The sequence below is a fragment of the Rattus norvegicus genome, chromosome 9 (assembly GCF_036323735.1).
Source record: "Rattus norvegicus strain BN/NHsdMcwi chromosome 9, GRCr8, whole genome shotgun sequence".
Lineage (NCBI taxonomy): Eukaryota > Metazoa > Chordata > Mammalia > Rodentia > Muridae > Rattus > Rattus norvegicus.
Genome location: NC_086027.1, coordinates 82,650,053 through 82,676,431, shown reverse-complemented (window position 1 = coordinate 82,676,431; position 26,379 = coordinate 82,650,053). Strand labels below are relative to the sequence as shown.

The 26,379-nt window shown below is 44.0% G+C and overlaps 1 long non-coding RNA gene across 1 annotated transcript; it reads right to left on the bottom strand.

Annotated features, from left to right (window-relative positions):
• Positions 1-1,718: 1,718 nt before the first annotated feature.
• Positions 1,719-19,423, bottom strand: LOC120094708 (uncharacterized). The gene is made up of 3 exons (XR_005489206.2): positions 19,310-19,423; positions 12,667-12,736; positions 1,719-11,829 (listed from the first exon to the last, which is right to left on the bottom strand). It is a non-coding gene; the product is annotated as an uncharacterized LOC120094708 (long non-coding RNA).
• Positions 19,424-26,379: the final 6,956 nt, after the last annotated feature.

The window sequence follows — 26,379 nt, the reverse complement described above, 5'->3', positions numbered from 1 at the left end:
TTATGTTTGTGTGCTTTCATTCTCTTTGTTTTGTTGCCAAGACGATTAGTTTCTTGCTTCTTCTAGGGTATAGCTTGCCTCCTTATGTTGGGCTTTACCATTTATTATCCTTTGTAGTGCTGGATTTGTAGAAAGATATTGTGTAAATTTGGTTTTGTCATGGAATATCTTGGTTTCTCCATCAATGTTAATTGAGAGTTTTGCTGGATACAGTAACCTGGGCTGGCATTTGTGTTCTCTTAGGGTCTGTATGACATCAGTCCAGGATCTTCTGGCCTTCATAGTTTCTGGCGAGAAGTCTGGTGTGATTCTGATAGGTCTCCCTTTATATGTTACTTGACCTTTTTCCCTTACTGCTTTTAATATTCTTTCCTTATTTTGTGCGTTTGGTGTTTTGACAATTATGTGACGGGAGGTGTTTCTTTTCTGGTCCAATCTATTTGGAGTTCTGTAGGCTTCTTGTATGTCTATGGGTATCTCTTTTTTTAGGTTAGGGAAGTTTTCTTCTATGATTTTGTTGAAGATATTTACTGGTCCTTTGAGCTGGGAGTCTTCACTCTCTTCTATACCTATTATCCTTAGGTTTGATCTTCTCATTGAGTCCTGGATTTCCTGTATGTTTTGGACCAGTAGCTTTTTCTGCTTTACATTATCTTTGACAGTTGAGTCAATGATTTCTATGGAATCTTCTGCTCCTGAGATTCTCTCTTCCATCTCTTGTATTCTGTTGGTGAAGCTTGTATCTACAGCTCCTTGTCTCTTCTTTTGGTTTTCTATATCCAGGGTTGTTTCCATGTGTTCTTTCTTGATTGCTTCTATTTCCATTTTTAATTCCTTCAACTGTTTGATTGTGTTTTCCTGGAATTCTTTCAGGGATTTTTGCGATTCCTCTCTGTAGGCTTTTACTTGTTTATTAATGTTTTCCTGTGCTTCCCTAAGTGTGTTCATGTCTTTCTTGAAGTCCTCCAGCATCATGATCAAATATGATTTTGAAACTAGATCTTGCTTTTCTGGTGTGTTTGGATATTCCATGTTTGTTTTGGTGGGAGAATTGGGCTCCGATGATGGCATGTAGTCTTGGTTTCTGTTGCTTGGGTTCCTGCGCTTGCCTCTCGCCATCAGATTATCTCTAGTGTTACTTTGTTCTGCTGTTTCTGACAGTGGCTAGACTGTCCTATAAGCCTGTGTGTCAGGAGTGCTGTAGACCTGTTTTCCTCTCTTTCAGTCAGTTATGGGGACAGAGTGTTCTGCTTTCGGGCGTGTAGTTTTTCCTCTCTACAGGTCTTCAGCTGTTCCTGTGGGCCTGTGTCTTGAGTTCACCAGGCAGCTTTCTTGCAGCAGAAAATTTGGTCTTACCTGTGGTCCCGAGGCTCAGGTTTGCTCGTGGGGTGCTGCCCAGGGGCTCTCTGCAGCGGCAGCAACCAGGAAGACCTGTGCCGCCCCTTCCGGGAGCTTCAGTGCACCAGGGTTCCAGATGGTCTTTGGCTTTTTCCTCTGGCGTCCGAGATGTGTGTGCAGGGAGCAGTCTCTTCTGGTTTCCCAGGCTTGTCCGCCTCTCTGAAGGTTTAGCTCTCCCTCCCACGGGATTTGGGTGCAGAGAACTGTTTATCCAGTCTGTTTCCTTCAGGGTCCGGCGGGGTCCTGCCGCTCCTGGGCCCTCCCCCACGGGAGCCCAGAGGCCTCATACAGTTTCCTCTTGGGCCAGGGATGTGGGCAGGGGTGAGCAGTGTTGGTGGTCTCTTCCGCTCTGCAGCCTCAGGAGTGCCCACCTGACCAGGCGGTTGGGTCTCTCTCTCACCGGGTCTGGGAGCAGAGAGCTGCTGCGGGCCGGGATCCGCGGGTGTGGGTGTCTTAGTTTTAACAGTGTAGTATTTTACCCCACTAAACGGTTAGAACTACTAGTTAGTGCTAAGACATCAGCAATGTTTATATTTGCTTTCAAATACTTAACTTAAACTCCTAGGGAAACAGTTCAGGTGTGAAAAAGTTCCAGTGAGGGGAACACACATGTAGGAGGTGTTCTTTGCATCTGTGTTCTTATACCTACCAATGACTTAGTGAACATCCCCACTGTCCCAAGCATGCTTCTATACCCTAGGCCACAGGGGTGTGAGAAAGAAGTCATCAAAAACTCTCCTCTTAAATGTAAAACTTTCTCAAAATTTGTGCCCCATAATCCCTGGCCCCCGAAGAACTTTTTGATCAGGCTAGAAACACTGATGACAAGCCCTCTTAAAAAAAAAAGACAGAAATATCAAAAAAGTGACAGTGCAGCAAGCATTATAATCTTCAAGAGGCCTAGAAGAGACTCAAGGTGAGAGCACTCTTCAGGCAACTGCCAAGGTGAAGGCCAGAAGGAAGTACAAGGAGGGCAAAATGCCAGGGCTATGTTCAGAGAGGGGAGTGAGGAAAGACAAGACAAGGTGAGACAGAGTCAGGCCAGGAGGTTGGGGGCTCACAGATCAAGGCACAGATTCTGGGGTGGGGGTGGGGGTATAGGACAAGAGGCCCTGGGGATATTTGAGAGTCTTTGTGAGGGAGGAGATTTGGAGAAAGAGTATAAACTCTGAGGTGTTTGTCAGGATCTATTTCTGGATGAACTGACTTAAATAGTCTGAGTTTTGATGTCTCCTTCGGTAAATCTGGGGCAATGGGTTTCAGAGAGTTGTACTGGCCTTTAAAGAACCAAAGAACTGGCAGGTTGTTTGGAAAACACCAGCCTTTCCATAATGACGGTTATTTTTGTGCTGCATTCTTAGGTGACATTCAGAGCATCCTGTGCAGAAGGTATTGCCTCCACCTCCTACCTGTGGAAACTGCAGAGTTAAGGACTCCTGGCAAGGACTCTTTAATAAGTAGTTAAATCACAATTCAAATCCAGGCTTGTCTGACTCCTAAATCCTCCCTTGTTTTTTTTTTTTTTTTCCTTCTGCCTTCCTTGGTAATTCTAAGACTGCAGTTCTCTGAGGAGGCTGGAAGAACTCAACTCTAAAAGTAATTGGAGGTAGAGCAATTAGAATCACAACACAAATGGAATACTTTAATCCTGCCCCCTCAGTGGGGATTTCACAGCGGTCAAGGTCAGGGATGGAATTGTCAGGGCAGAGTTAGGAGAGAGAGAGACAGGAAACTTCATGTAATTCGTGACGCATAATCATGTAGCCTCCTTGCTTTGACATGCAAATGTCCAAAGCAGGACATCAAACAGGCTGGCCTCTCGGCCTCAGCATGCTGTCCTGTGATGCTAAGAAAACCAGCATGTGGCTTATTAGACTAGAAAGAACTGGAGTGAATACAGGGTTTCACTTGCCAGGGCTTGCTCAAAAGCCATGACCAACTTATAGCTTGCCTCCCCAGATCCCTCAGCTGGCCTTAGCACTGTAGCTCCATGGCTGTCAGTCTAGTCAGCCCCTATACCGGTGGCAAAATGGAGGAGGGACACAGCAAGACCAACTCTAGGATAATCATCCGGGAGTTTGGCTCTGTAAGAGGGAAGCCATAGGGCTTTGTGACAGTAGGCCAGGTTCCCACGGGACACTCTTCATCTAGTGGGAAAAATCTGGAGCTAAGTCAAGTCTTATGGAGGGGGCCTCTGTTAAAGATGGCTTACAGCCTTTGCCTTCTAGAAAGCAGCAAACCAGGTGTCTGGTCAAAGCTGAGAGGTTCTGTGAATATGCTTGGGTGTTGGGATGCTGCCATGATTTTTACAGCAGGACCAATGTACCAAAGTGGTTGTGGAGCTGGGGTCCCAGAGCTCTGTAAACAGCAGAGTTGTGATTCCCAGAGACCAATGAGGCAGATCTCAGCACCACGCTGGCCATGTGCACCTGCTCACTAAATGGAAAGAGAACGGTCCTGAGGAAAGCAGGGCCTTAATCTGAGTTTGCAGTGACCTCAGGCTCGGGTATCTGTTCCTGCTCTGTTCACATCTCTCAGGAATAATTCACCCAATTTACACTTTGGGTTACCTGCAAGTGGCTAGCGTTCCTTGAGGAGACTGGTTGTGCTCCACGACACACACAGGAAGGCAGATGGCATGAATAACAGCAGTGTGGCTTCTTAATACTGTTTTTTGGTGTGTTATTGTTGGTGTATTTAGAATGTAATAGACATGTGACACATGGCCAAGCTTAATTCCCAGTATTTAACAGTCACCTCACATTGAATAAATAAGGGGAGAGAGAGAAAGAGAGAGAGAGAGAGAGGAGAGAGAGAGAGAGAGAGAGAGAGAGAGAGAGAGAGAGAGAGAGAGAGAAAGGAGGAGGAGAGACTGTTCTTTGGAAATCTAGACATGTGAAGATCTACAAAGCACTAGTAGAAGCTTCCTGGAGAGAACCATGTGGAAGGTATTCTGGGAGCCAGCTCTTGGGGTATATCACCTGAGGCCTGTTTCTGTCCAACATTTCTAAGCTGCTTCAGATGGGCTGCTCACAACCCTTGGGCACATTAGAGTTCACTCTGGTTAGGTCAGGATTCGAGAACACAAAGGGCTGGCCAGAAAATGAATGATTTAGGTTATTTTTTTTGGGGGGGGGGAGGGAGATGGAGGATACTAACTTTTAGACAACTTAACAGTTTTCTTTTTAAATAAAAATCTATGCTTGGGGCTTGAGTTTTATTTTAACCATGGCGTGTTTTATGAGGCTCTCACAGCTGATGCATTAGCAGGGAATAACTTAGCAGGCACAGGACAAAGTTATGCAGTGTGGTGGGGGGAGAGTTTCTCTAGTTCCTTGTTTTCAGTCCCAGAAGAATTGAACCTTCTGTGTAGGCTGCCTGACATAGACCATGGCCTTGTCAGTGGCTCCGGAATTAACAAAGGGGTTTTTATTTACCCAGTGCAAAGCTTTTCTTACCTCCCTTTTCGTCCACTAAACCAGCCATGCACAGCAGCACGTACTGAGACCTCAAAGAAATCCAGTCACTGACTTAAAAGAATCCACACAGCCAGATGAAGGGGGCTGGGGGAGTTTAATAAGCTTGGTCTCTCCTTTTCTTCTTCTAGGATTTTTTTTTTTAACAAAACTCTCCATGTGTTTGCCACAATAGAATGCTGAAGCTCTGGGAGGCCATAGAGATGGCCCCCTTCACAGAGTTGGGGACAGTGAGGGGTGCTTTAGGAAGGTGTTGGGAAGTGTGGGTTGGCCCACAGCCAAGGAGTGGACAATTCAAAACCACTGAAGCTTTTCCTCGCTCACAGAAAACCCTTGGCAAAGCCACAGCTTGAAATATAGGCGTCCTTTCCAAACCCCAGGGCTTTACTGGCCAGCACATCTATCCCTTTAGCACTACGGTCTACTTTATCTTGCTCTCTGAGTCAGAGCTTGTCACAGGAGTTGTACCTTCTTCACCTGTAGGTCTCAGCCTCTGTAAACAGTGACAAAGTCATCTTTTGTTGTCTGATGTAATGGGTTGATCCTTTCTTCTGGTAGACAGCGCTGTTCATGGCAGGCATACTTAGATTGTAAGTAAGTACTCTCTGAACATTCTGGAGAGTGAGGGATGGCCTGTGTGTGTGTGTGTGTGTGTGTGTGAGAGAGAGAGAGAGAGAGAGAGAGAGAGAGAGAGAGAGAGAGAGAGAGAGCGCCACAGAGACAGAGTACCATGAGAGATTTTCTGTGGTCTCTGTCAGCTGAGTTGCTGCAAGGGAACCAGCCACAACACATCATATTAATTGCTTCTCTTGCAGCTGTGATCGGATACCCAACAGAAGCAACTTAAGGGAGGAAGGGTTTATTTTGGCTCACTGTTTTGGCCCATCATGTCAGTGAAGGCACCATGAGCTCAGGCAGTAGAAATGTGCAGTAGAGGCTCCTCACATCTTCGTAGGCTGGGAAAAGACAGCTCAGCTTAGATTGGAACCAGACATTGACCTAACCCTTAAGGCCTACTCCAGCAACACAGACACTGGAAGATGATCTAACCTTTAAAGCCTACTCTAGCAACCCACTTTTGATCCCTAGGACATTGCTCCAAAGGTTCCACAGTACCTCTACACAGCACCATCAGCTGGGGACTGGATATTGAGACATATGAGTCTGTGGATCACTCACATTCAAACCATAACAGATACCATGACTGTGGAGTAGTGTAATCCATTGTCTGTCAGGGAAGAAGGGAAAGATAATGACCATCTCCTCCCCAAGCTTACACTGCTTCTAAGCCCCATGTCTGCCTTAGTAAAGACATAAGGAGGGAGGGAATCCAGCACTTCCAGTCAGTCACCACAGTGTGGTTATTGGGATGGCCAGCCACAGGATCCTCAGAGCAGTGGTGACCACTGATTACCTGTGTTCTGTGTTTAGCTGGATTGCAGTTCATGGCTGTGGTCAGAAATGATTCTTGCCAGCTTAGAGTCTGGGTGGAGAAGGACACTACGCTACATCCACCTCCCTTTAGCCTGCTGGGGCAACCATGAAAGGCCTGTGATGAGATGGAAAGGCAAAGGTTGGAGGAAAACTTCTACAAAGTCACAAAGAGTAATTGGAGAGTGGAAAATGAGCTTTGGTTGTGTTGAAACACTGAGATTAGATGTCTGTCCTGGCCCCTAATGATTCTGGTCATGATGATTAGGATGTGTTCACAGGGGCAGTCTAGAAGACTGAAAGTCCTGATGAAGGCCTGCAACTTTCTATTTTAAATTTTTTTAATCAATTAATTAACTAAGTAAGTATTAACTATGTGTCCATGTATGTGTCTATGTGTGGTTTTGTGCCGGTGAGTGTTGTATTCATAGTGGCCATAACAGGGCATCGGAAATCCTGGTTCTAGAATTAAAGGCAAGTTGGGAGTGACCTAATAAAAGTGTTTAGAAACTAAAATCAAATCCTCAACAAAAGCACTCTTAACCACTGAGCTTTTCCTCTAACCCTTACCTTTCTAGTCTTATACAGTCTCCACAAGTTTGTTCCTGTGTATATATGGTGTTTACATATATGTGCACAGGCATGTGTATGCATATGAGTGTGTGTGTGCGTGCGTGTGTGTGTGTGTGTGTGTGTGTGTGTGTGTGTGTGTGTGTGTGTGTGTAGGTCAGAGGCAAATATTAGATATCTTCCTTTATTGTTCATGACCTTATTTACTGAGTACTGAGTTAGGGTTTCTCATTGAACCTAGAGCTCACAGATTGACTAACCTAGCTGGCCAGTGAGCATCTATAATCCTCTTGTTTCTACCCACTAGCATTGAAAATACAGGTGATGACACCTAAATTTTTAAGCAGGGACTATCATTCAAACCCAGATTCTCAGGCTTACAGTAAAAGTGCTTTACCCACTGAGCCATCTGTCCAACCCATCTCCCCTACATTTGGCCTCACAAGAGTCCTGACATCTCTTAATTGTACCCCTTTTACTCCTCCCTACTCTAGGGTGCACAGGTATTCCAATTTGCCAAAATTCTGAATGCACCAACTGCAAAAATATAGTTCTGATGCATTAGTTCACTTAACAAATAGAGGTTAGGTACTACAAAGGTCCAGGTAGTTTTATGGACACTGGGATATAATGGAGTTTGGCTTCATTCCCTACCACCAAGTCACAAGAAAGTAATTATTTAAATTGACAGATAGAAAGTGACATGGTCGGAAGCTGAGCTAGGTCCTGGCAGTTATCAGCAGCTCCTTAAGAATCACTTTAGGTAAGAATTATTTTCCTGTATTTTCTTACTGATAAGGTGGTGAATAACCAGAGACCTCTGGGTCATGTGAGCAGGAATAGCAGAACCTGCTCAACTGCCTGATTCCATAGATCCTACACCCCTTTTATTATACAGGTATTCTAATATTCCTTCCCAGAGGGTCCCTTCATGGTCAGCTTTGGTCAGTAAGGAAAGACCTTCTCATTGGTCACAAAGTCTACTGATCAGAATTACAGGGCAGAATATGTTTTCCAAAGGACCATATATCAAATATTTATTTCTTTGTATCTGTTTTATCTGTGTATACATGTTTATGCACATTTTCTCTCTCTGTCTCTCTTTCTCTGTCTGTCTCTCTGTCTCTCTCTGTCCCCCCTCTCTCTGTGCGTGCTCTTTTGTGTGAAGAATGCTAGAAGCCAATGTCAGGTGTCTTCCCCTGTTACTCCCCACCTTATATTTTGAGACATGGTCTCTCACTGAACCTGGAACTTGGTGACTTAGCTAGGCTGGCTGACCAGCAAGCTCCAGTGAGATCCGCTGTGTCTGTCTCCCTAGTACTGGGATTTCTGACACACTTTTTCCTTGCCTGGCTTTTATGTGCATACTAGGGAATCTGGCTCAGGTTCTCACACTTGTATAGCATGAGCTTTATCCACTCAGTCATCTTCCCCAAATACTTGTTTCTAAGAGAATGGATGTGTGCTTCATTGCCAGGAGTTGGAGGAAAGTTAGGCTGGCTTTTGGCTTCTTCTGGAGCCATGCCATGTCTTCCTGTTATGACTACGCCTCTCCTGGTAGACTGTATAGGAGGAAATGGAATGTGTCTTTATACGTTTATTTGTCATAGGTTCCTCCGTGTTGAATGGCAGATAGATTTTGCTCTTCATTAAAGGTGACTTTCTTTTAATTTAGACTTTAGAGAGTAGCCATGAACTAACCCATCAAAGGAATGCTGTGAAATAGATCTGTGACCTATTTCTGGTGTGAGGTTTTAGTAATGATGATTACTAGAGTGTAGATGGGGAGAAAATGGGGATTAAAGGAAGCTGTCCAAAGCCAAAGTGTGTTCTTTAAGTCAGTATTGGAGAGAACAAACAGTCACGTGAAGAAGGCTGTGGAGTCATCCTGTTGCGTGGCCAAAGGAATTGCCGACTCAGTAGAATATTGCCTTTGATGCTCCTGCTCCAGGGACTTTCTCTTTAATGGAGGGTAATTAATTATCATCATCCACTCTTACTTAGTAATAATCTTTTTACAAGCACTTGGGCATTCCATATGCATGCTGTTGTCTAATATCCAAGCTGGAGGGAAGTGGTTCTTAGGAGGATGAGAACTACATCCCTGGAGAGCTTCTGCCTTGGGACATACCTCCCTCAAGACTCTGTCACTCACTAGCTGTGTGGATCACTGAGATCCAGATGTTAGCAGCAAGTATGGGGAATCCTGGACACACATGTGCAGAGTGACAGATGGAGACAGCCTAGCTCTTTGCAGAATCCTGGCTGTGGTTGAAGGGGGGATATTGTGAGTTGTGCCAGTCTTACTTCTGGCACATGAATGGCCATGAGGCAACCATTCACCTTCTTAAGGTGCAGCTCTTCAGTGTCAGTCGGGCTGTTGCTCTTAACCTCACCTAGCTGGTCCTGGAGAAGTCTGACGCCATCAACCTTAAAGGCAGAGAGCACTTCAGCAACTAGTGCAAAGTCAAAGCCAGCTATTAAGGCTGGGTTCATGTAGGCACCTTGAACTAGTGTTGCAGGAACTTGCTCCTATGCCTATGGCTTTACCCTTGACATTTTGCTTTTTAAAGCTGAAAGGACATTCTGTTTCATGAAGGTAAGTGAGGAGAAACAGGAAGGGAAGTGGAACTTGTGTTTGGAGAACATTGAACTCTTTGGGGCCTCTGCTAAGACACATCCCTGTACCATTCAGTTTAAGTCTTACTCTGGATCTTTGAGGCTGTACTTTATAGATAAAGAAAGTAAGGCTCAACAAAATCATGAGAAGTTAAGCCATAGGGGCCAAGGGCTTGGTCCACTCTATAAGACCCTTTTTGAAGTATGAAACTTAGAGGTAAGAGTGTGCCCAAAGTTAGACTAGTTCTGCCTGTTATGTCATTCTTCGGATGCCACCCATCTTTCTTTCTTTTTTTTCTCAAGTTGTTTTCAAATAAAGAAAAAAGAAAAAAATTTTTAGGTGTGCCCTCCTCTAACCTCCTGCCATTCTTGCCACAATACCCCTACTCTTCTTTCTCCCATCCTTCCTTCTGGGTGTTGTTCAGCTCCTTGCTGCAACCTTGGAGCACACTTCTCTTCTCCTCACAACTCCACCACAGCCAAGCTCCTGGTGACAGGAAGATTAGAGGAGGAGCCAGGCTGTGTCAGGTACCTGAGATCCATGTGGGGAAAGATGAAAGGCATGCCCTGCCCTGTTAGTCTCTTGGCTACTGCTAAAGTAAAATCCCAGAGATAAAGTCCTTGTCTTCTTGCCATCTGCTCTTCCTTACTGAGAGAGCCTGCTGGTTTCAGTCTCCAGGGTAGAGAAGAGAGTTCTTCAGGATGGCATTGACCTGGATGCTCTCTTACTAGACTAATGGTACTTGGTTCTAGAAGATACTTCCCTTCCCTCCACTGCCCAAACACACATTCTCTCTCTCTCTCTCTCTCTCTCTCTCTCTCTCTCTCTCTCTCTCTCATTACTGGTTTACCTCAATCATTCCTCATGCAAGGCAATGTCTTAAGTTGGAGTGTGAAAGAAGAGGGAGGCAAGGAAGGAAGAGGAGGGTGGGGGAGATAAAGGCAGAGAGAAAGATGAAGACAGGGATAGGGAGGTAGGACAGGAATTTTCACTTGGGAGGTAGGACAGATACTAAGGCTAATGATGGAAGTCAAGTGTCATTTCATAGCTTCTGGAACTGGTGCCACGGTGTGAGCAGCAAAGAGATAGAGGGCACAGAGATTCCAGACATTTGGAACCATTACACAGAGCATTATGGAACTGACATCCTTTTCCTTTTGTTAGTCCAACATCATCACCATCATCTGAAGAGGCAGGCTGTTTCAGCTCCTCTACCATGCAGGCAGATTTACACACTATGTGGCAATCTCTTAAGCAGAGGTGGAGTTGATATGGCAAGCCATCTCTCTAAATCTGAACCATTTATTATCTCTAAAGTCTAGCCTGCCAGAAGTTCTGTCATCAAAAGCCACTTTCATAAGCACACTGTGTCCATGGCCATGCCCCAAGATTTGCAGAGTGGATGGCATGTATGGCTGCCTCATTTTGATGTGTTTCCTTCAGACTTTCCTGAGTCAAGAACTCTGCTTAGGATTTCACAAACACTGTGCCATTGCCACAACAAGAATCCCATTTTGCAGAAGTCAAAGAGGTTAGGCATCTCATTTGAAGGCAGAGAACCACCGTGGTACAAACCTGAGCATGGAGCTCAAAGACCCATTCTTTTCACCTGGCTTCTCCATCTCTACATCTGATGTCTTGGCTGGGGTAGTGTCACTTAGAACATTTATTTGTGATGTCTTTGGAATGACAGTTGCAGCATAGTGGGACCTCTGACATGAACGTCCACTTTCCAAGAGGGAGACAGTGAATGACTTGGGTCTGCATGACTTTTTATGACCTGGCTTTGAGCATCATCAAGCCACATGTTCCCAATAATTACATACTGCTCATTTTATAGGAAAGGGACATTCTCCATCCCCAACTCAATAGCGCATTGTCAAAGACTTTGGACATATTTAAAAGCCACCAGATGTGATAAAATTGTGGGTCAGTAAATAAATGGGCTGGATGGATTGAGATCCTGATGTATGCTGAAGACTATGCTTGTTTGATTCTCATTTAAAGAGTTAAAAAGCCTAGGATGGCAATTTGTGCCTTCATTTGACTGAAGTCATTTAATCCCTCTGTGGGCAAGGTGATGGGTGGAAAAGTAGGTACCAGCTCAGGGCAGAAGGGCAGCTGGATATCACCCACCAATGGGATGTTGTCCGAAAGGCTCTCAAAATGCTCTGCCACATGAGATGTCATTCTGAGTCAGGGTCAGTTCACTGAATCTCAGTCTTTCACTTTATAGTTGGCAAGGCTGAAGCGACTGGAAGAGTCTTATCCAAGGTGATGCCATCCAGCCTGGTGGCCTGTAGCTCTGTGTATCTATAGGAGTAGAGTGTGTCTCTAGAAGCAGAAATAAACAGAGGTGGAGAGTTTATCTCTCAGTCACACTGGCTGCCTTTTAGGGCCCAAGTGCTACTTGTGGCTGGTGGGGACTCCACCCAGTAAAGTAGATAATAGTCAGACCCGCAGCAGCACTGATCTACTGGCACACAAGCTGCTGGATTTGGAGGGAACTCTAGGCAGGAAGGCCCAGTCCTCTGTTGACCAGGCCTTGGAACTTTCCCCAGGGACGCTGTGGGTAGCTGGGAACTGGCTGTCAGAAGAGGTTCAGAACTTCTCTAAAGCCCTAAGCCTGCCTTCTCCATTTGCATGTCCACTTTGGTCTGGCTCACTCTCATTAGATTTGTAGCAAGAGGCTAAAGGCTTGGCTGACTAGAGAGAGCCTGGCTGAATCTTTGGGGAGGGACCCTGTTTAGGGATTCAAAGGACCTAGGAGAGAAGCTCTCTGACAATAGCACTGTAGAGGCTGATAAGACCCCTGCCAGGAGAGGGAGGCTGCCTAGAGATCTACACATTCGCCACTTCTGACTACAGTCCTGGATCTCAGAAGAATACTACCCTGCTTCAGCCCCTCACCCTCTGTATTGTACCTCAGCTTGGATAAGAGACCAAAAGCCAGTGCAGTCCCTTCACAGTCTTCATGGAGGCCTTTGACATTAGCATTACCTCCCTTTTATTGGATTAGGGGCAAACACTATTTCTCCTTTCATCTGTAGTTGCATGGAGGGGATGCTAGCACCCACCTTCCCCATTCTACTTTCAGGCGTTACCAAGGCTGCTTTGGCCCCGTGCCTACTCTGGAGCAGGGCAGCAGAGGTTAGAGTCTTGGCTACTTACCCTGAGTCCTCTTCCAACCCCACAAGTGATTTAGCCAAGTTGTTCATCATTTTGGACTTCAGTTTCTCATCTGCAAAACGAAGAGGAAGTGACTAAGCCAGTGTTTCTCACAGACCACGTGATCAGGAGCCTCCCGAGGAGCATGCTGAAGGGCAGGTGTGACCGACTAGGTCTGAGAGCAACCTGAGACTCTGTGTTTCTTAGAATCCCGGGGCTGCTTTTGTTGCTTATCTATAGTGGCAAGGGTGTAGTACTGTGTGTGGGATGCTTCCTATATAAATAGGAACATCCTGTTTGTGCTCTTTAGTAGGGAAACCACCTACTGCAGGAGACTGCCGAGCACTTAAAGCCTAGCTGGTGAGTTCAAGGAGCTAGCTTTTCGGTTTTTACCTTGTCTTAATGAATTAGGGTATCCAGCGGCTACCATGTTGGATGGCACAGCGTGGGTATCCTCTAAGACATTTTACTGACCAGCTGTGTGGAGTTAGATAGGTGGTTTAATTTCTCAGACTCACAGCTTTACCACGAGTACAAGTAAAAACAAAAAGGTAACGTTTCCTGTTTATCAGGGAGGCTGGTCGGCTGGTAAGAATAGTCTGTAGTCTGAGCAGACATGTGCTATGTAGTTATGGTACTATTATTACTGTTACTACTCTTGGTATCTTACAGTGGAGCAGTGGGAAGAAAACGGTATTGAAGTTAGACAAACTGTATTAAAATCTCAGATCCAACTAGCTCTTGTTGTTTTGGGCTTCTGCAAACTTTGGTGGCAGCAGCTCTAAATAGCAGCTTTCCAGGATGGAGACTCTTAAACGCATCAAAAGTTAAGCAGCTACAGGTACAATGTGCAGGATACAGGAGGTAATCAATATGTTCGGTCAAACACTATCCTACCACTCTTAGATGCCAGGGTTCAAATCCTGGCCCTTCCTAGCCATGTGTTCTTGGGAACCTATTAGATCTCCTTTCCTTAGTTTTATTGTCTGCTAGAGGAAGATCAGGATCATATCCAGGAAAGTCTGGCTACTGATGTTGCCATTTGACAAGTGGTGAGTGAGTTCTCTCCGTATTCTGTTAGGAATCTGATAAAGAATGACAAATAAAACTGGAAACTCACCCGGCTCCTCCCATCTGTATGATTCTGTGCTAAGTCAGATTCATATGATGCTGAGGGTGGGTGGTGGTGTAACTGGGAGGACAGACAAGGCCTTGTGAAAAGAGGCATTTCAAGGGAGCCAACACACAGTTGATGACTGGATGTTGGGAGGGAGGCAGAGTCTGGGCTGCAGATGTGAGTGTATACCTTGTCTGCTCACAAGGTTGTTAAGAATCAGTAGGAGGTCATGTGCAAATGACCAAGGTGGCATGTTTGGGAGGAGCTTAGCACATGGGTGTCTCTTCTCCTCTGTGGTGCTGCAGAGCCGTACCCCATGCTGGCTGGGCAGTCTCAGGCCCTGCACGGGAACTCATCCTTCTTGTAGTTCAGGTCTCCCTAAATTAGGAACATTTCCCTGTTATGGTTGAACAGATATCACCGTAGGGCATACCCAGTTTACTATTTGATGGATATTGCATTGAGCCCCAAAAGAATAAAACATTAGCACAAATAGCCTATGACATTGGAGAATGAGATCTCTTTTTAACAAGGATTTTATTTATGATCAGTGTGTGTGTGTGTGTGTGTGTGTGTGTGTGTGTGTGTACATGCGTAGCTGCAGTCTCTGTGTGAAGACCATACACAGAACAACTTTCAGAAGTTTGTTCTGTCAATCCCATGTGTTGAGACTAAGACCAAACTTGCCAAATTTGAAGCAAGCTTTAATTAAATACTGGCCAGGTCCATACTCAGGTTCTCAGGAAAGGGCCATGAGTCACATTTTGCTGAGGCTTAAAATGGCAAAACCATCTGGATGGTGGTGGCCCACGCCTTTTATCCCAGCACTTGGGGGACAGAGGCAGGTGAATCTCTGAGGGTTCCAGGTCAGCCTCTTATACAGACCAAGTTCTAGGCCAGCCAGGCCTATAGAGAGAAACCCTGCTCAAAACAAACAAACAAACAAACAAACAAACAAACAAAGACAAAGCCCAGAATTCACCACATTTCCCCTCAGATCCAATCATGGACGAGCATGCATCCTGACTATGTCCTGCCCATGTACCTCCCACCCACATGTGATCAAGCACATCCCAAGCACATGGGTCAAATAAGCTTGTTTAGGGGAGCAAAAACACGAACAATAGCCTCCATTTTGTCACGAGTGCTCTCAGGTCTCTCCTGCTGTTCGGTGGGTAAATACCTTTACCCATGGAGCTTCTCACTGGCCCTGGAAATGAGACCTGAGTAGGTTCTCTGTCTGGGAGGTTCTGCAGCTTGAGTGTAGTTGCTGGTTTATAGCTCCTTTGAGTTTCTCCTTTTACATTCTGTATTGATCATTGTCCCTATGCTATCAGCCCTGTCAATGAGAGAGCTTATTATGGTGGTGCCGTTTGATAGTTGTTATTATTTCAAATATCTAATTTCCTTCCCCAGGAGAGCGTTTGGGGTGGGGAACTTGTCTTGCACCCCTGTATCAGCACAGTTGACTTGCTGCTCATGTGTGATGTTAAAGCTAAGCCGTGTGACCGTCTTCAGGAGGAGTACCACAGGGAAGCAGCATCTGGCTCAGTCAGAAAGAACACCATTCTGAACGGTAATCTCCTCTCAGATGCAGACGCTCTTGGACTCTGTTAGGTGGGCAATTTGCAAAGTAACTGGTTAACAGTGGCGTACTGTGTCCCAAACCAGATACTTTGTCATATTTTCTCAGAGTGTTTAGCTGCTTCTTTGAGAACCTTGTAATAATTTAGTGGGGGTGGGGAGTGTCTCCTTTTTGTTACTCCTCCTTATAGCACACGATGAAACCCATTTTCCTCATTAGCATCAGAGTTTCAGTGGTTTAGCAGTAACCTTGAAGTTTCTGTTCCTAAGCATGGGGAGCTCTTCCCCTGATGGGTGCTTCTGGTTTCCTTCCCATACTCTGGGATACAAATGCTAGTTGAGTCTAATCCCAAACGAGGTTACTTTGTCTTCGAATTTAAATGTAAATGTCTGATTTTTCTTAATAGTGAAGATTTACTTTAAATTTACTTTGAAGTTCTAGAATGTTTCCAGTGCCTTTGAATATAAATGTAAAATTTAGTTTAAATGTCATCTTGCCAGGAATGGGTGATTAAGGCAGATGTGCTGTTTGGAGAACTGACAAATGCTATTAAAAAGAGCTTAATGTTTTTGAGAATGAAAAATGGCAATTTAAGCACCATAAAAAGCCAGAAATGACTAAAATGATAATTTCCATTACCAGCAACATGCCAATTTGAAAAGGAGCAATGGGGACTTATTGACTTGGTAGGTATTATCAGAAAAACCTTTATTCTGCAACAAAAGTGAATTGTTCCTTTTTAATAGATCAGCAAAGCAATTATCATTTTTTTAAAAAATTTCTATTAAAAAAATTAAGGCCTGGCATGGTCCACATGTCTTTAATCCCAGGCTTGGGAGGCAGAGGCAAGTAGATCTCTGAGTTTGAGGCCAGCCTGGTGTACAAAGGGGGTTCCAGGATAATGTCGGCTACACAGAAAAATCCTGACTTAAAAGCAAACAAATAAACAAACAAACAGCCAAAAAATAAGATAAAATAAATAAATTTTAAAAAGATTTGGATTTGGATTATAATAAAATTTTATAATTTCTTCCTTCCCTTTCTTCTCTCGACACTTTCCTATATACTCACATCTTTCTTTTAAATCCTTTCTTTAATTGTTGTTCACACAAAATGCACAAAATACACACACACACACACACACACACACACACACACACACACACACACTCCTAAATACATAAAAACAACCCACTCAGGCTCTATAATGTTACTAGTATGTATGTTTTTAGTACTGACCATTCGGTATTGGATAACCAATTAGTGTGGGAAGATGATCTCTTCCCATGGCATCATTCCTTGACTGCCTGTGGCTCTTTGTCTAGGGTTGAGGCTTTCCCTATCCACATCAGCACGTCTATTGGTGCTGTCCTGTTTGGCACATGTTTAGACAGCCATGTTGGTGAGACGTCATGAGCATAGCTTCTGAGATTTCTAAGAGTCCCAGTCTCAAGGCAAATTCCTTATTCCTTTGGCTTACAATCTCCCCACCCTCATTACCCCAATTTGTCCTGAGCCTTAGGTGCAGGACTTGTATTACAGATGTATCGTCTGGTACTGGCACCCTCTGCATTTTGTTGCTTGTGTTTTTCTGTCTGTTGCAAAGTGAAACTTCCTTCATGAGGGGTGAAAAGGGAGTATACTTACCGGTGGGTGTAAGAACAAATATTTAGAATGTAGTTAGGGATTAGCATCACTGAGCTTGGTGGATTTTTAGTATTCTTTCTCAATACCACTCTACCCTGGTTTATTATACTAGTCATGTTTTAAAAGCAACTCTGCTTGTCTCTCCGATTTCTAATGGGCTCTCCCTCAGTGTGGAGACTCTCTTCTGGGCATGCTCAGATCCCATTCTCATTTTGGTTCTGCCATTTCCTGCTGCGAAGTTGATAAATATTTCCAATTAGCTCTTAGTTTAACTAAAATAAATTACTTTTAAACAACTACTCAAAATAAAGCAGAACTATAAACGATATTCATTGAAAATGTAATTTAAAATTTAATTTCCATTCAAGGTACCTAAAAGAAATCAGAATTAGTGAGAGAGGAGAAAATCCCCCTTTGAAAACTAGAATATACCAATGAGCTTTTGCGGAAGACATGCAGAACAATCAAAAGGCTTGCTGTTCTCATTAGCTGCTGGGATACTGGATTCTAAAAGCTTGGTGAATTGGTGACTTAGCAAAGTGGCCTTGAGAACTTCTTTCCTGGGAACTGGAAAACTGGCCTTTCAGAGAATTTGTTTTTTAAAACTGGGCATTCTTTGAAATTGTTTTTCACTGAGCTAAAGGATTCCACTCAGTCTCACCTTTTCTTCTGGGCCTCTCTAGAATCTCCATCCCTGGAACACTCCAGATGGTTCCATTTCTTGGATCCAGATTCACCTTGAAAGTCCAGATATGGGTGTAGGATATAGAGGTCAGATTCATGTCCTCCTTTCCAGGCTCTACCGTGTCAAAGGGGAGGGCTTTGAAAAGGTCCTAGAGACATGTAGCATCCTTGTTGCCCCTGTGACCCTGCTCTGAGAAACATTGGGTGACAAACTTAAATCCTATCTGTGAGTAAAAAAGAGACAAATCTAGGCCTCCAATTCTCACTCTGTAGGGACCTTAAGACCACCAAGGCCAGGGTTTCTTGGCCTCAGGACTGTGCATATTCTATGCCCAATGATGCCTTAACATGAGGGTGGTCCTGTGTTGGGGGAGATTTCCGGCAGCATCTCTAGTTTTGCCAATTAGATTGTTTTTCCTTTTCCATCCCTCCTTCTTCCCATTCTAATTCCTCCTGTGTCTCTGTCCACTGGCTATCAAATTCATGGTCTCTTCTTTAGCTATTATAGCTACACATGCATTACATACATGCGCACACACCTTCATGTACACACAGAGGCAAGTACGACCTATTGAGTCTATTTAGTGTTGCTTGTATGTACATGCATTTAGGTTTGACCACTAAGCATTGGATAACCTACTGGTGAGCTCATTCCTAGTGAAGGTAAATCCCTGTTGCTGAAGATACTAAATATTTCATGTTGTGTTTATAAAAAGATAAGGGAGAGAGGGAATATCTTTGGTGGACGTGTAGTCAGATATGGGGAAAGGGGGTTACTCTGCAAGCCCATGCTGAAGCATTCCTTCCCCCTGAGGGATGATATAGTATAGAACAGAGTTTATTCAGGGCATGGGAGTAGAGAGGGTAGTGGAGACAGGGACAGAGAGAGAGAGAGAGAGAGAGAGAGAGAGAGAGAGAGAGAGAGAGAAGAAGAAGAAGAAGAAGAAGGAGGAGGAGGAGGAGGAGGAGGAGGAGGAGGAGGAGGAGGAGGAGGAGGAAGAGGAGGAAGGACGTTGAGGCCAGCCATGAGAGGGGGAAAGGGAATGGGAAGAGAGAGGGATGAGAGGGACAGAGTAAGAGCAAGAAGGCAAACGAGCAAGAGAGAGCAGAGAGGGCGAGGAGGCCCTTTTATAGAGAGTCAGGCACACCTGGCTGTTGCCAGGTAACTGTGGGGCGGAGCTTAGACAAAAGGCTAACACTTCAGACATGGGACTTAGAAAAATAGAGCTGGAATGGACCTGGTAGCCTCTTCACTGAGACTGGCTGTCATAGTATATGAAGGTGCTGTGCCGCTAAAGGAGAAAAGCAGTCAATAGTCCTCCAGCTGTAAAGCCAGTGAACCACAGAGACCAGCACGGGAAGATAGCCTTCAGGCTACAATAGTGATATATCTTGGAGGTAACCAACAGTTAGCTAACTTGACTCTCCATTAGATTCAAACATGACTCCCTGATTCGTGACAATCAGCAGTCTCCAGATATGATCGTATATTTCTTGGAGGAAAAAGTAATTCGTGGGTGAAAGTCATCGATCCACTTTCCATGGAATCTAGACCTTACCTCTACATTGCACACCACACACCTTGGAAATACTTCAGGAGCCTTAGAACTCACCTCACTTCAATTGGTGGTCCTGGGAATAGTGCCACTGGTGCCACAAGACAGGCATTGGCCTGGATGTATGGACTTCAGGTCTTGTTTCTGTGTTTCAGCAGGTGTGACCTGGATAAATTTAGAAAGGTTCTTCAGCTTGTTTCTGACTGAATCCTAAACCCCATTTCACAGCTTTGCCAGGAGGACGCAGTGAACACGTATAGAAAACACCTAGCCCTTCAGTGTGTTTATTAGCTGTTATCAATTTATGGATCTCAGATTTATCAGCCTCCTCTCCTTGGTTGCAGTTCTCTGAGTCATACAGCTAGTTGGCTCCTTGGATCTCACTACTGCTCAGAATCTAGCCTCCCCTCCCCCATGGTTCCCTTCTACCCTTCCTCCTTCTCAGCAGATGAAACCCTATAGACCTCAATGCCTTCCTGGCCAGTTCCAAGATGAAAAAACATGACATGTTCAGGGGTGTTCACCATTAGGTCAGTGTGAAGGTAGGTGGAAATAAAACTCGGGGCTGGTACCACAATGAGGCTAGAGGCATCCTCACAGGCTTCATCAGCGAGCTTTGCTCCTATAGATGCTGCTGTGGCACTGCAGCAAGGTAGCCATGTTAGAAGTGGCAGATGAATGGTCGAAAACTGTGCTTTTCTTTTGCAGAGACACTCTATCACTGGGCACCCCAGGAAGGTCAGGCTGAAAGATGGAGGCCACACTGTACTTGACGTCTTTCTGTTTGCCAGTTGCTCTTTGGAATCAGTTCCTCACACTTTCCAGGAAGTATAAATGAGACACAAACCCTTGAGTCTCGAGATCTGAGATGCCACCTGACTGTTCAGAATAGCCTGGGTCTTCTGAACAGTTAAAAAAGGGCACTGGTGTCAGGGAGCTGGCTGGTGTCCCTGTGAGACTTTCTAACCTCTCCCTCCTTGCAGAGGTCAAGAGCTGGGCTTCCCTCGGATGCCTCAACTTGATACAGCTCAATTGCCCCTGAAGGTTTTATGCCTGGAAAAATTGAGGCCCCAAGGATTGCCACCTTATATTTGGGGGAGATATTATGAGTCAAAAAGCTGGGCAACCATCTGTCTGGTCCCAGAAAAATCTATGACATTGCTATCATGTTTTCCAGGGTGACAAGACCTAGGGAATTTTCTTCAGTAGACTTATATAGTTAACTTTAAAAAAAAAAATAAGTGACAGAGCTGACTCTTGCTTCTTCTTGGGATAATGTAGAAGAAATGAGATCAAAATGGCTCTAATTTGAAACATCAGCCTCCTAGAGTCCTACTCAGGATCAATTGAAGCACTGGGCAGTGTTGTGACTTGCACACTAGGCAGCCCCGGCTGCCATTTCCCAGGCAGGAGGGCCTGTTAGCCAAGGGGATTAGAGAAGATTGTTTAAACATGGGGCTCTTGCATCTGGCCTAAGGCTCCTTGCAATTTAATTTTAGACAGTCTCTTGATTTATGGCTCTAAATTGTACCGAGTGCCCTGAATCACCAGTGCCTGTCCTTTGCAAGGTTTGTGAGATAAGAACTTCATGGGAGGCTTCTCAAGTCCAGAGACAAAGAGCAAGTCTGAATTTTCTAGTCTATGAAAAGGTGGGTAATGGCCCTGGGGGCCATCCCTGGGAAGCTTGGGATGTACGAAGGTGAGAGCAAAGACTCTTCTAAGGTCTGCTCTGTGCTCTGGCTCTGGGATTGAGGAGAAAGGAAAAGGAGGGAGTGGCTAGGCTGTTGTAGTTTGAGGTGGCCAGGGGTAGTCTCTACTTTCTCTGGAAGGTCACCTTTGTACTAAAACCCCTTCAGACAAAATGTGATCATTCTAGAATTGAGTCTTGGTTGGAGAGGATGTCCTACTGGCTTGTCTGTTACAGTGACTTGATCACACTATAGAGTGTAACCAAACATTTCCTCAAAAAGTGTTTGGATTTGTGGATATCCCCAGGGAGTACTGGAGGACTAAAGAAATCCAGAGGCAGGACAGCCCTCTTAGCCACCCTGAAGTCAGAACACTAGGAAACTGATTTTAACCTTTAATATTGATTGTGAGCTACGCAGAACAGTAATCATCTGTGATTCATGACCCCGAAAACTATAGGTAATGACTCCGTTTTAGGTCATGTAACCAAATGTGGGGATTGTGGGGTACACTTGACAATAAGTGTTTTTGAATGATCAACATCCAAAAATTCTTTGAAATTTAAACTACCAAATGGGAGGCATTTCTGGGGATGGTGGTTAATATGTGTGTGACCCCCTCTGTAGCTGTGGTTCTGAACATATAGCATGTACTTTGTTTTACATATGTCCTCATGTTATCCATTGCCTGCCTGAAACACTGTATGTTATGAATTGTGGTATTTTCACTGTACATATGAAGTTTGTGGTTCCCATGGAAACAAGATGCTTTAGGTACAGCAGGTAAATGAATGCTGGTAATATTTTCTTAGTATCACGCCTCAGCCCATATCAAATCAGTATTGCTTCATATTATATCCTGGCTGATTTTAAAGCTTTCTCTTAGAGTTGTTAACTTTTTAATATAAATTTGTTAAATAAATTTTAACTTGGGCTTTGGATAGAATTTCCAATGTTTCTAAAACGGCCCTAGAAAATTTGCTGTTTTCTACTACATCTTTATGTGAAGTGGTGTTTTCAATATTGATGATTATAAGACCTAAATACTGAGCCACTCTGGAAAAATGCTGATGATGCTGTACATCATGTAGTATCAAATATCTAGCCAAGACTTTGTTCTTTATGTAAAAACAAACAGGCAATCCATTCCACTAGTGTGCAAATTTGCACTAATCTTTGGTAAATCGTAAAATTATACGCATCCCAAAGAACAGTTTTAAAATAAATTTACTTATGACTTTGAACAAAGTGAATGCTTAGTTTTTATATGTGCCATGTGTACATATGTACGTACACACGCCTGAGGTCTCATAACATTTCTGTAATGAAAGGGGGTCACGAGTAGAAAAAGTTTAATAAGTCTGATGTATGTTTTCCTTTGGGTTTAATAATACTGGATTAATTACTCATCATTCATAACATTGACTGAATCACATTCGCTGAGTTATTCGCTCAGCAACAATGACTGAAGACTAAGATCCATCTGCCCAGGTAGGTGCTCAGAATTCCATATGAGAAATCCTCAAAGCCACACTTCGGGCTCTTTGTGCAAACAAGAGTAGAGTCTTGCAGAGATGATCTATCAGCCAGGTTAGACTTGCATTCAAATCCTCTTCCCTTGGTTTCCTATGGTTACCTGTCCTATTGACATTGACTATGGTGTGCAACATTGTATTCTTCTGCCTAAGTCCAAAGTAGCTACGTCATGAGCTCGAACTAGCTCTAAGGTCATGAGTGGTTTCTGTACCTTCTATAGGCCAGCTGCTTGCAGACTGGCTTTTCAAAGTTTCACATTCTCAACACTATTCCTCTCCCCATCAGAACTTTCCCTCTTTAGTATCCCATGGGAGGTAGCAGCATGCCTATCTTCAACCAAACAGTCACTAATATTGTGTGTCGCATGAAGCTATCGGAATTCCACTTTAGAGAGAGATAAAAAGACAACAGTTAAAGGTGGGATGTTCTTATAAACCCCCGGGACTCGTAATGTAGGAAACATCCCCAGGCTTGTGGCATATGATAAGTACTCTAGGTACCAAAACTGGAGACCTCAGAGGACAAAGGCCACAGTGGTTCATGAAGTTTAGCATTCCACATATTCCTTGATGAGGTCCCACCTTACTTCTTTGCTGACAGTATCCCATCCATCTTCCTACACGTGTGCTTAACAGAAGCATTCACGTCCCATACACTATTGTCCACAAAGATTTTTAGTCTCTATGTCTCTTTGGGGTCTTGAATGTCACCCTCACTGTGGAGCTTTGCCCGGGCACAGTTTTTCCCCTCTCATTGCTTTGGAAGGATATTCTTTTAATTTGTTATCACACTCTGCATATCCCACTAGGTAGCCTCATATCTTTGTTTGATTGGCTTAGAAATTGGATGTTCATGCAGAATGTTAAGCCAGAGAAAAAGAGCTCTTTGAATTTTGGTGTTGGCCATTTTCCAGGCCAACAGGTAGCTGGAGAAAACTGGATGGAATCAGGAATCTGTATTGAACTTGAACTGGTGGGGGGTGATGAGTCTTGGTGAGGAAACCACCATATTTGGGCATCCTCGGAGGCTTACCTGTCTGATATTTGTCTCTTGTTTTTCAGTCATTTTAGCACATCTTCTTTCTACTACCACTCTACCAGATATGTTCATCTCTGTGTATGTGTGTCTCTAGGTTTGTGCTGACCTGGCACTGCTTCCCCGAGCTTTCTGGATGCAAATGCAGAGAGATGGAGAGCCTGCGAGCAAGTGTTGGCTGCAGTTTGGAAATACATAGTTTTAGAGCTGAATGCTCCTAAAGGAAGCCCATTTCCACTTGAGTTGGTGGGTGTTATAGTGCTGGGGACCATGAGCAGGTGGCTGAAGAAGCAGATTGGTCTCCCAACCTTGATGCCTTAAAAGTGTGTGAGTTTCTTTATCCACTAAAAACATGGATCTGTTTAAAATTGGGCGAGTACCCTTTCGATGCAAAGCAAAAACATTGCCAAAAGTGGTAAAGGACCTTCTGGAATTAATCGTCTGTGGTATTGTGTTTTCAGCCACTCCTTTAGCCACATGAGAACTAAGGATGTAACATAAATACACATTGTTAAACGAGAAAGCCCTGAGTGCTTTCGCATTTAGCTCTAAAGTTCTGACTCTTTACCGTTTTATTTTAAATTATGGTCTCCTCTAGGAAAGAGAGATTTCAATATAGTAGGAGTTGTTTTTGAGGCTGGACCCTGAGCCCGGAGGGCCATGGAAAAGAGGGAGGAGGTCGAAGCCATGGGTTTCTCCTTGGACTTGGTGCATATTGGGAGTTTGAAAGGGAACGTTCTGACCTTGTAAAAGAAATCTAACGCAGAGGAGTGACAACTCTTAACTGAACTCTCCCTGGTTAAAGGCTGCAAACAGAACCAACAGAGACCCCAATCTTCTTTAAAAGACTTGGCAAGCTAGTCTATATTTATATTTTCCTAAGACTGTGTTAAGACAAGGCACATTTTCTTTCAATATTTTCTTATCGAGTTATGAATGCAAGCTAATTTCCTTTGTGTGCATGGGGTGGAAAGCAGAGGCAAGGACTGGTGAGAATGGAAGACTGGGTCCTGCTGCATTACCTGAAAGATACAAGTGCTCTTTTATTAAAAGAGAAAATGGATGTCTGGAGGAGTTAAATGATGGACTCAAGGAGATTTGAAATATTAAGGATAAAACTGGCTGGACACTGAAGGCCATGGCTATAGGCTTTAATAGTTAGTAACCCTAAATGCTACTTTTTCTTGTGTTCAAAACAGTTTCGAGAATTCTCTGAATCCTCTTTTTGTTCACTTATCTTTCCTGCTCTTCCTCTCTTCCCTGTCCTTTCTCTCTACCCCCACCCCTTCCCTCCACGTGCTCATGGCCGGCCTTTCCTCTCCTCTCCTCTTCTTCTCTCATTAAACCTCTCACGTTGGAAAAAAAAAAGAATTCTCTGAATCAAAAATAGACTTCCAGATATTCATTTAAACCCTCCTCTCCTCCCAAATATATACACTCATATTACAATACAATAAAAGTAACCTCAGATTACAATTACATGCAAATAGAAACATGAACATAAGGTCCCATGGCATCAGAATGTGGAGAGAAGAATTGGGTAGAATGCTGGATAGAAAGCTAAAGAGAGGTGTCTCTGGAGACATCACTGTGGCAAAACTTCAGATAAATGAAATCTTGGAAAATCAAGTTTCATACCTGAATGAAAAGTAACGTGTTGGGACCTGGTCACCCAAGAGCTGTGATTCTAGGGTACTGAACAAGAGAATGCTGTGTGTCATATAAGAAAGGTACCCTTTATGTGAGAGAGGAGGTCACGTGAGAGAAGGTCACATGGCAGAGGTGCAGCTGGGGGCTTCTTAGTGAAGAACAACAAAGAAGTGTCCAACCAAACAAAAGCGAACCTCAAAATTGGAAGACTAACTGCCAACCCCCCTCCACTCCACCCTAGGTGTTGTCAATAAAAGTAACGCAACGTTTTCACACCAGAAGAGGGCGCACTTGAACCAGGAAATGTCTCAGGCCCTTGGCTGCACAGCTGTACAGTCATTTGTGTTAAATTCTTACAGGTACACAGAAAATGGCAGTCAGCATCCATGCAGAGTCACTAAGAAGACAAACTGGAGCATCAAAGCCATCCAGAAAGTAAAAATATTTTGACTTGGATCACACAGAGAAGGCAGGAGAAAGCTTTTAACATGCATCCTGGCTGAATCAGTGTCTAAAAGCAGCATTTGAAAATATAAGACAAGAACATTAGTCCTAAGTTACAAAGTAAAGAACAAAAATAGCCCCCACCCCCTTATATATTCAAGAAAAACATGAAATAAGAATTGTATGAACACCAGAAAGCAGTAGAAGGAAAAATAAATAAAATAAATACAAAGAAATGCTATATCAGGAACAATGGGGCAGCAAATCTCATTGGGTGTAAGATCTTGAAGAAAATGAGAGAGGTTAAGAGAACAGAGATAAAGCAAAGGTAAGAACAAAAGTCATATAGAGACCACGTGCTGAAAGGTAGTCTCGGAAGAGTCTAAAATAGAAAACACACAGTAAGAAATAACACATACCTAAAACTACAAGCTACAATGAATTCTATCAGGAAACGAGGACCTGAAGCTATATCTTTAAAGATCCACAGGATACTTGCACAGAGAGTCCTGGTGTGGTGATGCCCAAGACTGGATTAGGAAAATACTGAAAGAGAAACAACGACAGAAACCCAGATCTCCAGGCAAAAAAATACCCCAAATATGCTGCAGGGGAAAGAAAATGAAGATTCACAGAACAAAAGGAAACGGGGATATAAGGAGTTTCGCAAGTACAGACCATAGAGGATGCTGTTCTCATGGTCCCTCTGCAGGGCTCAAGGGTAGTTTTTTTCTATTGGGGACCATTTGTCAAGTTTAACTAGAACCCTAACAA